Raw genomic sequence first — 12,876 nt, 5'->3', positions numbered from 1 at the left:
CATGGCGTGAAATTGTCTATGCGCTGGCTTTCTTATAAACTGGAAGGTAAGTCTCTGATATGATGTGATTCGATTCTGGATGCAATTTTTGGCAAGAATACTTCATAGGTGATGTTATGTACTCTTGCTGCACTCATCAGGGTGGATTTAGGGTATCTCATTGTCAGTGATGCTAGCCTTGATCATTTAGTTAAAGTGGTGAACATCATATTTCACCTTTGTTAAGGCTCACTTTAGTTTTATTTTTTTTTAATTAACAGATAATCTGTAGGATGATACTTTGGCAAGATGCGAATATTCTACTTGCCAGCAACATCTTACTTTATGGGCTAGATGATCCTTGTCTGAATCAATTATTGTATTGGAGCTGCAAAATTCTGATTTTATATTTCTATCATTACTTTTATACTTGCTAGCTTATATTCTTCTATGCTTCATGCCTCTTGAAGTCACAAAACCAAAGCTTAAGTTCTCTTGGTTCAGCAAAGGCCTTCAAGGTAAAAGTGAGCTTCAGTGTTCTGCTTAACTTTCTGGACTCCCGCCTTTGTTTACCTTTGGGCCTGAATATTCTATACTTTCTTGTAAAATCATCAATAGACTTAAGATATTTTTATATTTCACCTAGAATGTTCAGGGTGAATATAAATGTATTATTTTTATCTATGATTCTTTTTGTCTTTATTAGATTGAGCAAATTTTCTTTTTACTTTTACTTTTTCCTCCTCTATTTGGAATTTTTACATTCTATATCTATGTTTTAAAAATTTAACATGCATATTTGACATAAAATCTAAAACTATTTACATTTCTTTTTACTTCTGAAGAAATTAAAGGCACATACTTTTTTACATGTTGCTTTCTGATATTTTAATTTTACCTTATTTTCCCTTCCCATTGGAAATTACCTCTATTATTATCTTTTGTAGTGTTAGGGACTGAGTTGTGTGCCCCCAGATTAATATGTTGAAGCCCTAACTCCCAATGTAAATGTATTTGGAGATATGGCCTTTAAGGAGATAATTAAGGTTAAATGAGATCATAATGGTGGGGCCCCAATCTAATAGGACTAGTGTCCTTATAAGAAGAGAAAGAGACACCAGGAGTGTGCATGCACTGAGAAAAGACCATGTGAGGACACAGAGGGAAGATGACCTTCTGGAAACCCTGGAGAGACCTCACAAGAAACCAACCCTGCTGGTACCTTTATTTTGGACTTCCAGCCTCCTGAACTGTGAGAGAATACATTTCTGTTGTCTAAGCCACCCACTCTGTGGTATTTTGTTATGGTAGCCAGAGCTGACTCATACAGATAGTCAAGGCTTCTTTAGATTCAGCAATCCACATACCACTTTCTCTTCTCACCACTCCTTCCTGCTACTCCTTCTGAATTTAACTTCCTCTTCCATGAAGTATATCATTTAGTAGTTCTTATAGCAGACCCTTTCTCTCTCTCTCTCTCTCTCTCTCTCATTCTTTACTGAAAATTTTTACTTTTTTCCTTATTCTAGAATAAGAGTTTAGCTGAGTAGTAATTATCAATAATTTCTTTTAATACTTTAATTTTATCCCAAATATTCTGGACTCTATCCATTGTTGCTACTGAAAAAAATTATTAAAGATGTAATTGTCTTTTTTTTAAGTTATTCTGTTTCTTTTTTTTGGCCACTTTCAAGACTTGTTCTTTGTCTTTATATTCATTATGTCCAGGTGTATACTTTATTTTACTTTTCTTCTATTTCATTCTGTTTGTTCCTTGTGGCTAAGGATTCTTGCATTTAGTCAGTTACAGGAAATTCTCAGTTGTAATATTCAATATACCACCTTTCTCCATTCTTTGTATTCTTTTTGTATACTCCTACTAAGAATATATTAGACCTTCTCATTCTATTGTTGGTGTCTGTTAACTTTTCTTCCAGGTGTTCTATTTATGTGTGCTCACTGCCTAGTTAATTTCTTTACGTACACAGTTTACTAAATCTCTTTGCAGTGATTTTGTTTATTTATAGAAATTAAATTGCTTCTTTTTCATTTTTGCCAGGTTTTAAAAAAATATTTCTTTTTTATTATAACTTGTGCCTTCAATTTTCTTTTTACATGAATATTATATTTCAAAATACTTAACTCTGATAGCTTTATTATTGTAAGTTCTGTGTGTTTGTTGGGTTTACTGACTTTCTTCATGGTCTGTTACATGTTCCTTGCATATTCTGCATCTTTGTGCTTTGTGGGCTTATTGTTAGAAGACCTTGATCTCTGGTAATTAATCTTTTAAGAAGGTTTTCATTTGCTTCTGCCAAATACCTTTAGTGATTATTATTGCCCCTTTGATGTTAATTTTTCAGCTTGGTAGGGTCCAGATCAAGCAGGTAGTTTAAATCTAAACCTCTGGCCTATGACTTCCCAAGGAAGACTCTTTTACCAATCAGAATCCAAGCTTAAATTTCCTTTTCACTTCTTCGAACCACTTCCTTGAACCATAGTTACTCATTTAATAACATTTTACTGCTTTAAGAATCACTCAGCTGTCCTGCCTTCATCTGAGAATCTATGTAATAACATCTTTTCCTCTTCTGTATTCTCAGGACATTTAAATCCTAAGTTCCTTGATTATGAGAGCAATGACCCTCCATACAGCTTCTATGGCGTCAGCTCACATGCCAGTCCCTCTGCTTTCCAGTTTTCTTTTAGTTTTTGTCCCTTGGGGAGATCCAAATACATGCACGAAACACATGCACATAGGTATGCTTTTATAACTGCTTGTTATATTCCATCCAGAATTTCTTTGTATTTGGCAACAGGTTTTCAGTCAGTAATACTGTAGAAATGGGAGTCTGTGGTGGTTGTTACACAGATCCCAAATTGAATGGGCTCCCTTGCCAAAAGAAAGTTCTCAGTCAAAAGAACTATATGCAAAAGGCTAAGGATCACTTTGTTAGAAATATGTGCAGGGTTGAGCAAGATAATTTCAACACTGAGATACTTTGACAGAAATCTTACTTTACAATTCATGTGAAGAAGACATTCAGTCACTGGTGTGCTCTAAAGCAGACAAAATAAAAATAAACAAACAACCCCCCCCAAAGCTCTATTTATAGTGCTTGCTAATTTCCATAGTGTAACCATTCTTACAAATGGCTGATTTCAAACTAGCAATGGTTTGCCAGTTAACTCACAAAATTCCTGAAAATTTAATAACTGGTCCATGGAAACCAATATGAACCAGTTCAAGCACATGACTGCATTTAATTCATATTCCTGGATAATTTTTGTGGTAGATGTGGCATTTTCACTTTTTTCTTGATTCTAGTTCTCTGTGTCCTAGTTCGTTGCTTTCGTGGTAAAGGAAAAAGAAATATTAAATTTAAATTTCAGACTGTGCATCAGAACAGGGATCAGCAAACTTTTTCTGTACGGTGCCTAGTATAAATACTTTAGGATTTGCTGGCTACATACAGTTGTCTTTTGCATATTCCTCTTCTTTTACTTTCTTCTTCTTCTTTTTTTTTAAACTCTTTAAAAATGTGAAGACCATTGCACAGCAGGCCCTTGGCTGGACTATAGTTTGCTGACCTTTTTCTCTGCTCTAGAAGCTTGGGATTATTGCTGCCTTAAAACAAACTTGTGCTGAAATTTCTGATAGATGATAGGAGAATCATACTCTCTATTTCTTAGCTTCTTGAACCATTTCTACAATTATCAAACCAAGATGTTTTCTCTGGTATCAGTGAGCTGGGATGGTCTATTTTGATTCTGATTCTTTGAAACTGTATTTACTGTAAATGACAGCATACGTTACTAGGGGGAAAAGATTTAATTTCTAGAATTTTCCATTAAAGTTATCTTTGAGATATTTGTTTTTTCCATTTTAACACTTTTTGAAGGCTTCCCAAGTAAACCAAAACATTAGAGTTTATGGATTATTTTGTCCTTATCCAAATGCTTGAGGCTATTAATTTTTCTTTGTATAAAAATATTTTTACATCGTTCCAAACAGGACTTAAGCTTACTTCCAGTGGTCGGTAAGGCTTGAAACTCCATGGCTTAACTGCTTTATATTATTTTAAGGACTGTAGAAATTGATGGATTATCATCAGGAAAATGAAAACAGTTTTCAGAACTACTGTGCTTAGAGAATTGAGCTTTTCAAGGCATACCCCCTCCTCAAACACCAAGTATTATGTGGTTTAAGCTCCTGTTATTTCAGCAAAGAGCTTAAAAGACTGACTGACCAGCATGAAAAAGCAATAGAGCATTAATTGAACAGATTTGAAATAATTGAGTTCCACATTTGTTAAGAACATAATAAAGGATGTTATCAAAGCTTCACATGTGGATATACCATTCTGAAAACTGCTTATGAAAATAATAGACTTTGATGCTAAGAATGAAAAAATATATGCTTTAAAAATTCATTAGGAAACTTCCCTTAAAAACGAATTATAGAAACTTCTGCCTTATTATAGAAATACCTTCTGACAGGCTGCAGTTATCAGTTTCCATATTTGTGTACAGTTGAAGCATAATTGATGAAGATACAGGGCATACTGTAGATTGAATACAGAAAATTCCATTTCTTAATAGAAGTCAACACCAGAAATGAGATGAAATGAGATGAAATGAGAGAAAGAGATGGCAACTGGGAGAAGGAAAATGAAAAAGAAAAATGTTTTCCTTTTATCTGTAAAGTGAGTCTAGGCAGTAGAATGGAGATGGTTGTCAGGATAGACAACAAGAAATCAGAGTTGAAGACACATTATATATACTCTTTGTTAACTGATCACTGTGCTAGCTTATTGTAACTCAGAAATGTAGTCATCACAACTTTTCAGTTGAGAACTGTTTGGCGTAAAATGTTATTTAAGTAGTTAAGAAATTTACCTTTTTAAAAAAAAGTTAGCAAAAGCTTTAAAATATAAATCAATATTCATAGTTCTGAGAATTATGCTGAACTAGGTAATCTCTTAATAGCTCATCAAAGGTTTTGCTGCTCTCTTGGTGAATACTGAGAAATAAGCATCTATTTTTAGAGTGATGATGATAATCCACATGATGTGTATATTCTGAAACAAAAAAGCAGTTTCCACGTTTCATCAATGATTGCCTTATAGAAGCTTGTCTCTAGGTTATCACATGTGAATGACTAAATTCTATGGTATATTACTCCTCTTTGTGATAAAAGAACAAGCTAGTTTACGTTTTAAATAATATGGCAAGTAAGGGAGATATTCATCCATTCACTGAGCAGATGTTTAATGATTACCTCTTTGTTCTAAGCACTAGAAATAAAGCAGTGAATAAAACAAAGTCCATGCTTTTATGGAGCTTATAATCAAATGTATTAGGTAGAAGGTAGGAAGGAAGAGACAGGAAACAAGGAACACTTATACAATACATCAGTTGGTAATATGTTCTAGAAAGGAAAATAAAGAAGAGTAAAAGAACCAGAGACAGAATATGGTTGTGATTTTATATAGATGGTTAGAGACATCCTATCTGATATAATATTTCAGCAAAACTGTGAAAGGCTGTGTAATGGTTAATTTTATGTGTCAACTTGACTGGGTCACAGGGTGCCTAGACATTTGGTCAAACATTATTCCAGGTATTTCTGTGAGGGTGTTTTGGATGAGATTAAGAGTTGAATTGGTAAGCTGAGTAAAGAGATTTCCCTCCCTAAAGTGGGTGGGCCACTTTTAATCAGTTGAAGGCCTGATAGAACAAAAGGACTGACTCTCCCATGAATAAGAAGGAATTCCTCCTGCCTGACGGCCTTTGAGCTGGGACATGGGTTTTTCCTGCCTTTGGACTCACACTGAAACATTGGCTCTTCCTGGGTCTTGAATTGGAAATTATATACACATCTTATTTGGTTCTGTTTCTCTGAAGAACTCTGACTAACATAGACTGTATGGAAATGAGACATTGGGATGTGGACAGGAAGAGAGCTTCAGGCAGGGGGAAAAGAGGGTGCTAAGGCCCTGAGTGAGTGGGAAGGCAGAAAAGAGATGTGAGGTTGTGGAAGTAGCTGAGGCAAAGCTACATAGAGCCCATAGGTCATGGTAAGGGACTTTGCTTTAATTTTTATAAAGGTAGGTCTTTTGAGTGTTTCAAGTAGAGAGATAATTCAAATGGATCCCTCTGGCTCTTATTTTCTGAAATGGGGAAGACTAGGGACAGTAGATACGAGCTATTATGAATGAAGTTAAATGTTTGGTTCTGCAAATGTTAATTCTAAGATTTATTTTGGACACCTAGTCACCATTATATATCCAGCTGATGGAAATATTTCTGAGTGTAGGGGAGGTTGAGGCTGGAGAGATATAAAGATGGTATTTAAAAATATGGAACTTGATGATGATGATATATAGAGTTTACTATGGGACAGGATCAGTTTCAATTCTCAGAACAACCTTGTAAGGTAGGTATTATTAATATTTCCATTCTATGGATGAGGACGCTGAGGCAAAGGAGGTTATGTATCTTCCCTATAACATACTTACACTTAGTAAGTTATGGAGTTGGGATGCAAACTCAGGCAGACTGACTTCTAGAATCATGCTATGATGCCTCCCATGTGAGGTTCTTTAGGAACTGTGTATACTTAGCGAAGAGCTCCAAGGATTGTCCTAGGATAATACAGTAAACAAAGGTCAGGAAAATGAGGAAGGACCTACAGGGAAAACCAAGAAGGGGCACCAGTGAGGTCTAACGAGAACTCAGAAAATGTCACCTAGGAAGCCAAGGAAGGAGCATATTTCAAGTGAGTGAATCATCAAGTCAACTGCCCCTGCTGGGGCACATATGGTGAGGACTGAGAAAGGGTCACTTGGTTTTCCAACGTGGATTCTCTTGTTCAGCCTGATTGGAGATGTTTCAAAAGAAAATGGGCCCTGTCTTGGTTTCCAAATACCATTCTCCACTAAAACGAATGAACCAGGGTTCCTTGGAGAAATATCTGATTCTGGGGCTGGGGCAAGGAAAGTACAAGCTGAACCCGGAATATGATGTGGCAGAAAGTGAGGATGTAGTAGATGACTAATGTTTCCAAAGGACATAGGAGCAAGTTTGAAGAGACTCCAATAGCCAAATACAAGACAATTTGAGCCCCAAAATAATGATAGCAAAGGACTTTAACCTATTGAATATGAACTCATGAATTCAAATTGGTGTAATTAGTTAACTAAACAAATTAAAGAGAAATCCCTTTCTTACAGTTTGTCTTCTCCAAACGACTAATAAATGTAGAAAGACTAATAGAAGTAGAATTATCATTTGGCAATTGTAATAATGATAATTGGTTCAAGCAAAAATTATTAATGGATATAAAAACCAGTGGGTGAAAGTTTAAGGAGTAACAGAATATTTACATAGTCTCAATTTATCTTCTTATAAGACTTACCAGTTACGAAGGGTAAAATATTAACTTTGTGGTAGAGAATCCTGGCTGACACCACTTTATCCAATTAGCCCCAATCATGGAACTAATCAATAGGGTGTACTTCCTGATACAATTCTCTAAGAAGAACTTTATATCACCTTATCATCTCTGAGGTGCTCCTGCCAAAAGTCCATAATATGAATCTAATAATGAGGACCCATCACACAAATCCAAATTAGAGATAATTCTCTGTATAACTGGACTATACTTTTTAAAGACGTCAAGTCTTGAAACATAGACTCAAAAAATGTTTAGATTAAAGGAGACTAAAGTGATAAGACAACTGAATGCAATGCATAGTCTTGGATATTCTTTTGCTATAAAAATTATTACTAGGACCATTGGCAAAATCTGAGTAAGGTCTGTAGATTAGAGAATAGCCTTGTGTTTTTGTTTTTGTATTTTAATAATTTGATATGCCTTAAAACATATTTGATATGCTTTAAAATAACATGCTTGACACTGGTAAAGTGGCTAGACAGATATTCTTCATGCTTGCTAAGTGTTAAATATTAATTATTGTAAACTTATTATAATATCTGTTGATAATATATCTGTTCATATCATCATCAAGCTTATTGAATATCTGCTTTTTAGATTGAACACTGCCCTTAGCCTCAAGGATACAAAAGATATATGGTGGGGTCATTACTTTCAAGGGTTTTAACACTTTATTTAGGAAGAAAGGATGCACATATGGATATTTAAATATCAATGCAGAATAGCATATAGTAAGTGCTGGATGAATGTTGCATGCATACCATACCATGAGAATTTAGATAAAGTAGTTAGACCAAGGAATGAGAGAATGAATTGGACAAGGAAATCAAACTCTGCTTACTTAGTGTGTGGAATTAGCTAAATTGCTTTTCTTTTCTAAGCCCGCATTGTCCATCTGTGGCATCGAATAATAATAATACATGCTTCATAGTTTAGCTGTTACCCTTCCTCACCCACCATGGTGCCCTCCATGAGGGCAAGGCCCGTGTCAGCCTTGGTCAGTATTATATTGCCACTTTATCCAATTGAAAAATTATATGTGGACTGCATGAATGAAATTTATGAGAATTAAAAATGATGTTTAAAATTTGATGTCTTAATACTGAGGAAGAGAATTGTTATATAATGAGGATATTCCAAATGTAGCATCTGGTAGATAATAAGAATAATAATTCTATTTATTAAGAAACTGCTGTCATTACCATCACCAAACTCTGACACTATCTCTGAGAGTCTTGAAGTAAGGGTGATGCTTCTAAATGTAGAAGAGAGGAGCCAACAGGCAGAAAGAATCTTGTAAACAAAGTTCCTCAGGGAGTGGAGACTGTATTTATTTATTTATTATTGGAGTATAGTTGATTTACAATGTTGTGTTAGTTTCAGGTATATAGCAGCGTGATTCAGTTATGCATATATATCTATTCTTTTTAAGATTCTTTTCCCTTATAGGTTATTACAAAATACTGAATATAGCCTCCTGTGCTATACAGTAGATCCTTGCTTGTTTTCTGTTTTATACATAGCAGTGTGTATATGTTAATCCCAACCTTCCAATTTATCCCACCTCCCCTTACCCCACAGGTAACCACAAATATGTTTTCTATGTCTGTGGGTCTACTTCTGTTTTGTATATAAATTCATTTATATCATTCTTTTTTTTTTAAGTTTACACGTGTAAGCAATATCACGTGATATTTGTCTTTCTCTTTCTGACCACTTCACTTAGTGTGATCATTTCTAGGTCCATCTGTGTTGCTGCAAATGGCATTATTTCATTCTTTTTTGTGGCTGAGTAATATTCCATTTTGTGTGCGTGTGTGTGTACACACCACATCTTCTTTATCCATTCATTTGTCAGTGGACATTTAGGTTGTTTCCATGTCTTGGCTATTGTAAATAGTGCTGCTCTGAACATTGGGGTGCATGTGTCTCTTTGAATCATGGCTTTGTCAGGATATATGCCCAGGAGTGGGATTGCAGGATCATACGGTAGCTCTATTTTTAGTTTTTAAGGAACCTCTATACAGTTCTCTATAGTGGATGTATCAATTTACATTCTTACCAAAGTGTAGGAAGGTTCCTTTTTCTCTACACCCTCTCCAGCATTTATTATTTGTAGACTTTTTGATGATGGCCATTCTGACCAAAATGAGTTGATACCTCATTTTAGTTTTGATTTTCATTTCCCTAATAATTAGTGATGTTGAGCATCTTTTCAGTGGAAGAAGTAGAATGATGCAGTTTACCCAGTGTAGCAGTGGGAGGTAAATTTAGAGAGGGAGGTAGGGTAGACCTGTCACATCTTGAATTTTAATTGAGGAGATTGGACTATCCAGTGTCTAGTGAGGAAGCATTAGATTCTGAGTAGGTGATATATCATAAGCATTGGGAAGATCAATTTGATAATAAAATAATGAAATTATCAGAGGTACATTTTATTATTTTAATGTAGCTATAGCTACCTACTATTAAATATATTTGAAATTTTGATATTTTGCCAATAACAGTTGCTTTTTAAACATTGTCTTTATGATAGATAATTATCTTGCTGAAGACTGAGATACACCAGGCAAATCTTGAAAGTGGTTTTACCCTAGAGGCTAAAGTGGGTTATGTGTAACCCCTGGCATACTTTTATTTATTTTAATTGTGACTGAGATATTCAGGACATTTATACTGACCACTGTATTAATGACTATCATAGTTAAGTTTACCTGCAAGCAACAGATATGCCCAAGAAAACTTATTGCTTTATAAAAAGTTCATCTCTGAGTGTCTTCTGGACACAATGAAACATTTAGGGTCTTGGTTATGTCTCAAGAGTATAGCAGAGGGTAGTAAATGGACTTAGAAAATGCAAAATTGCTACATTTCAGATGGTTGTCATAAGTCATTTGTTACATGCTGACTGCACCCATAAAATACTTCAATTTTATATATTTCCTTAGGGAATGCCTCTCTTCCACATACAAATAAGAAAGAGATTGGTTTGGGAAAGTCGTAGCAGATGATCAAGCAAGGTGGAAAATGTGAGAAGGATGCAGAAACTGGGAACTTTCTATCATGCAAATGTTTTCCTAGTTTTGCCTATTTAGAGGGAGAGGCCAACAGAATTCCTGTCAGAAACTCCTATCTGTTATGTTTCTAAGGACCTTATTGGCTTTCTTGGTGAATGCCTATTTGCAAGTAAAATATTCAGTTGGTTCATCTTTCTAAATCCACAAAATTGCACAGGGTATCTGTGTTATGTAGCCAATGGAATATGTGGACTGATTGCATACTTTGATGTGAAATTATTTAGGCTTCTTTCAAATTGCTACCTCTGCCCTGAGTCCTGGAGCGTGTGAGATTTTGTGTGCACCGCAGAAGAATGGAGTCTCTATTTCCACAGCCCCCTGAGTCTTCTGAAAGTAACCCCCCCCTGGACTTCAAAGCCAAATGTTCTGGTGTCTCATCTTCTGATTGTAGGACCCCCAGGCTGGGGAGCCTAATGTAGGGCTCAGACCTGTTGCTTTTTGGGGAGAACCTCTACAATTGTAATTATCCTCCTGTTTGTGGGTCACCCACCTGGGGGTATGGGTCTTGTCTATACTGCAACTCCACCCCTCTTACCTGTCTTGTGTTTCCTTGTTTATATCTTTCATTGTAGAAGATCTTTTCTGCTAGATTCTCATCTTTCCCATCGATAGTTACTGCGTAAATAGTTGTAATTTTGGTATACCTGTGAGAGGAGATGAGCCCAGGGTCTTCCTACTCTGCCATCTTGGCCCACTCCCAATTTTAATTAATTTTAATTCATTTCCTACAAAGGAAAATAATTAGCATATAGTAATGTCATATTTTAATATACATCTTCCTGCTATGAGAAAAAGCCCATGAATATAGTTTAAAGACTACCTTATACTGAATTCTTTTGTGAGACAGGGAAGCATAGTTACTTTCTATTTTAAAGACCTCCTTCAAGGAGCCCCCCTGTTGCATGGTGGGGGGCTCATGTTTGTAGAAGGAGGTGAGAATTCTCAGGAAGCAAATTTTTTCGCTTGGTAGAGAATGATTCTCTTGTATAGGACTTAAATCTCAAGTCTGCAGTAGGTGATATGTGACTTAAGAGCCTTAAGGGAGGTGATCTGTCACTGAATGTCAAGTGCAACTCTTCAAAGGGACTAGCAAGTGAAGTGGAAAGATATCATACTATGTGCCATCTTTGTTCAGAAGGATTCTAAATGAGCAGTTGTTCTGAAGTGGAGTTGTGGGTTTAAGAATGGTTTTGCCACTTATCCGGAATCTTGAAACATGCCACAGTGGCCATGTTTTCATTCCTTGACAAGAAAATAATGAGAAATGTTTTAGATTTTTACCTCTTTTGCAAGGACGGTTTTCTAGGAAGCTTGATTTTGCCAGTCCTGTTATTTTTGCTTCTGTCTTTATACAAGTTACCATGGTGGCAGATGTCTGGTGAAAGTCCAGTAATTTGGCTACTATTGTATATTATATTTATCTCTAAGGTAGCTTATCACTTTTTATATCTTAGGGGAAAATCAAGGTTAAAGGAACAATGGACTCCATTTTCTTCTATTAATTCACATGGGTAAGTTGCCCATGGGTGTTGATGCATCAGTAGCCATATAACAGTGTTTGTTTCACCTGTCTCATTAACAGTGTACAAGACAAGAGCCTATCATTGTATAGGGTGCATAAAATGTGTAAGTACATTTTGGTAATTTTATTCAGCCTTATGTTTGTTGCTGGTGTAAATGGATGTTAACATGATATACTCCTAGTTGAGAAGGTATGGCGTTCTTAATGATTAAAACTGTATCTTTTCTACTTTCATCTTGCAAATACCAGGAGTTCTACCAGTAGAGGTACTTTCATTTTCAGTATTCATTGTGTTTTCAAGTGGTTTTTTAAGATGCAGTTAGAGCAGTAATAAACAACAAAACATTTCCTTTAAGGTGGGAGTGGTAGAGCCCATGAAAAAGCACTGAACATGATTTTTGTGGTAGGTGAAAGGTGTCAATGATATTTCATAATTTTGCCATTTGTCATCATTGCACTTGGAGTGCAGGTGTCTATTTATCTATCCAAAGAATGTTTGTGTCCCCCAAAATTCATATGTTGAAACCCTAATGTCAATGTAATGGTATTAAGAGGTAGGGCCTTTGGGAGGTAATTAGGTCCTGAGGGTGGGACTCTCCTGAATGGGATTAGTACCCTTATAAGAGGAGGCCAGAGAGCTAGTTAGCTCTATTTTTGCCATGTGATGACACAGCAAGAACACCACCATCTGTAAACCAGGCAGAGGGCCCTCCCCAAGAACCCAACCATATTGGCACCCTGATCTTAAACTTCCAGCCTCCAGAACTTTGAGAAACATATGTTTGCTGTTTAAGCCACCCATTCTGTTATACTTTGTTATAAGCAGTCCAAATAAGACA

This window comes from Mesoplodon densirostris, chromosome 3 (assembly GCF_025265405.1).
Source record: "Mesoplodon densirostris isolate mMesDen1 chromosome 3, mMesDen1 primary haplotype, whole genome shotgun sequence".
NCBI classification, from domain to species: Eukaryota; Metazoa; Chordata; class Mammalia; order Artiodactyla; family Ziphiidae; genus Mesoplodon; species Mesoplodon densirostris.
The sequence above is the reverse complement of the archived record's forward strand: the minus strand, read 5'-3'. Positions refer to the sequence as shown.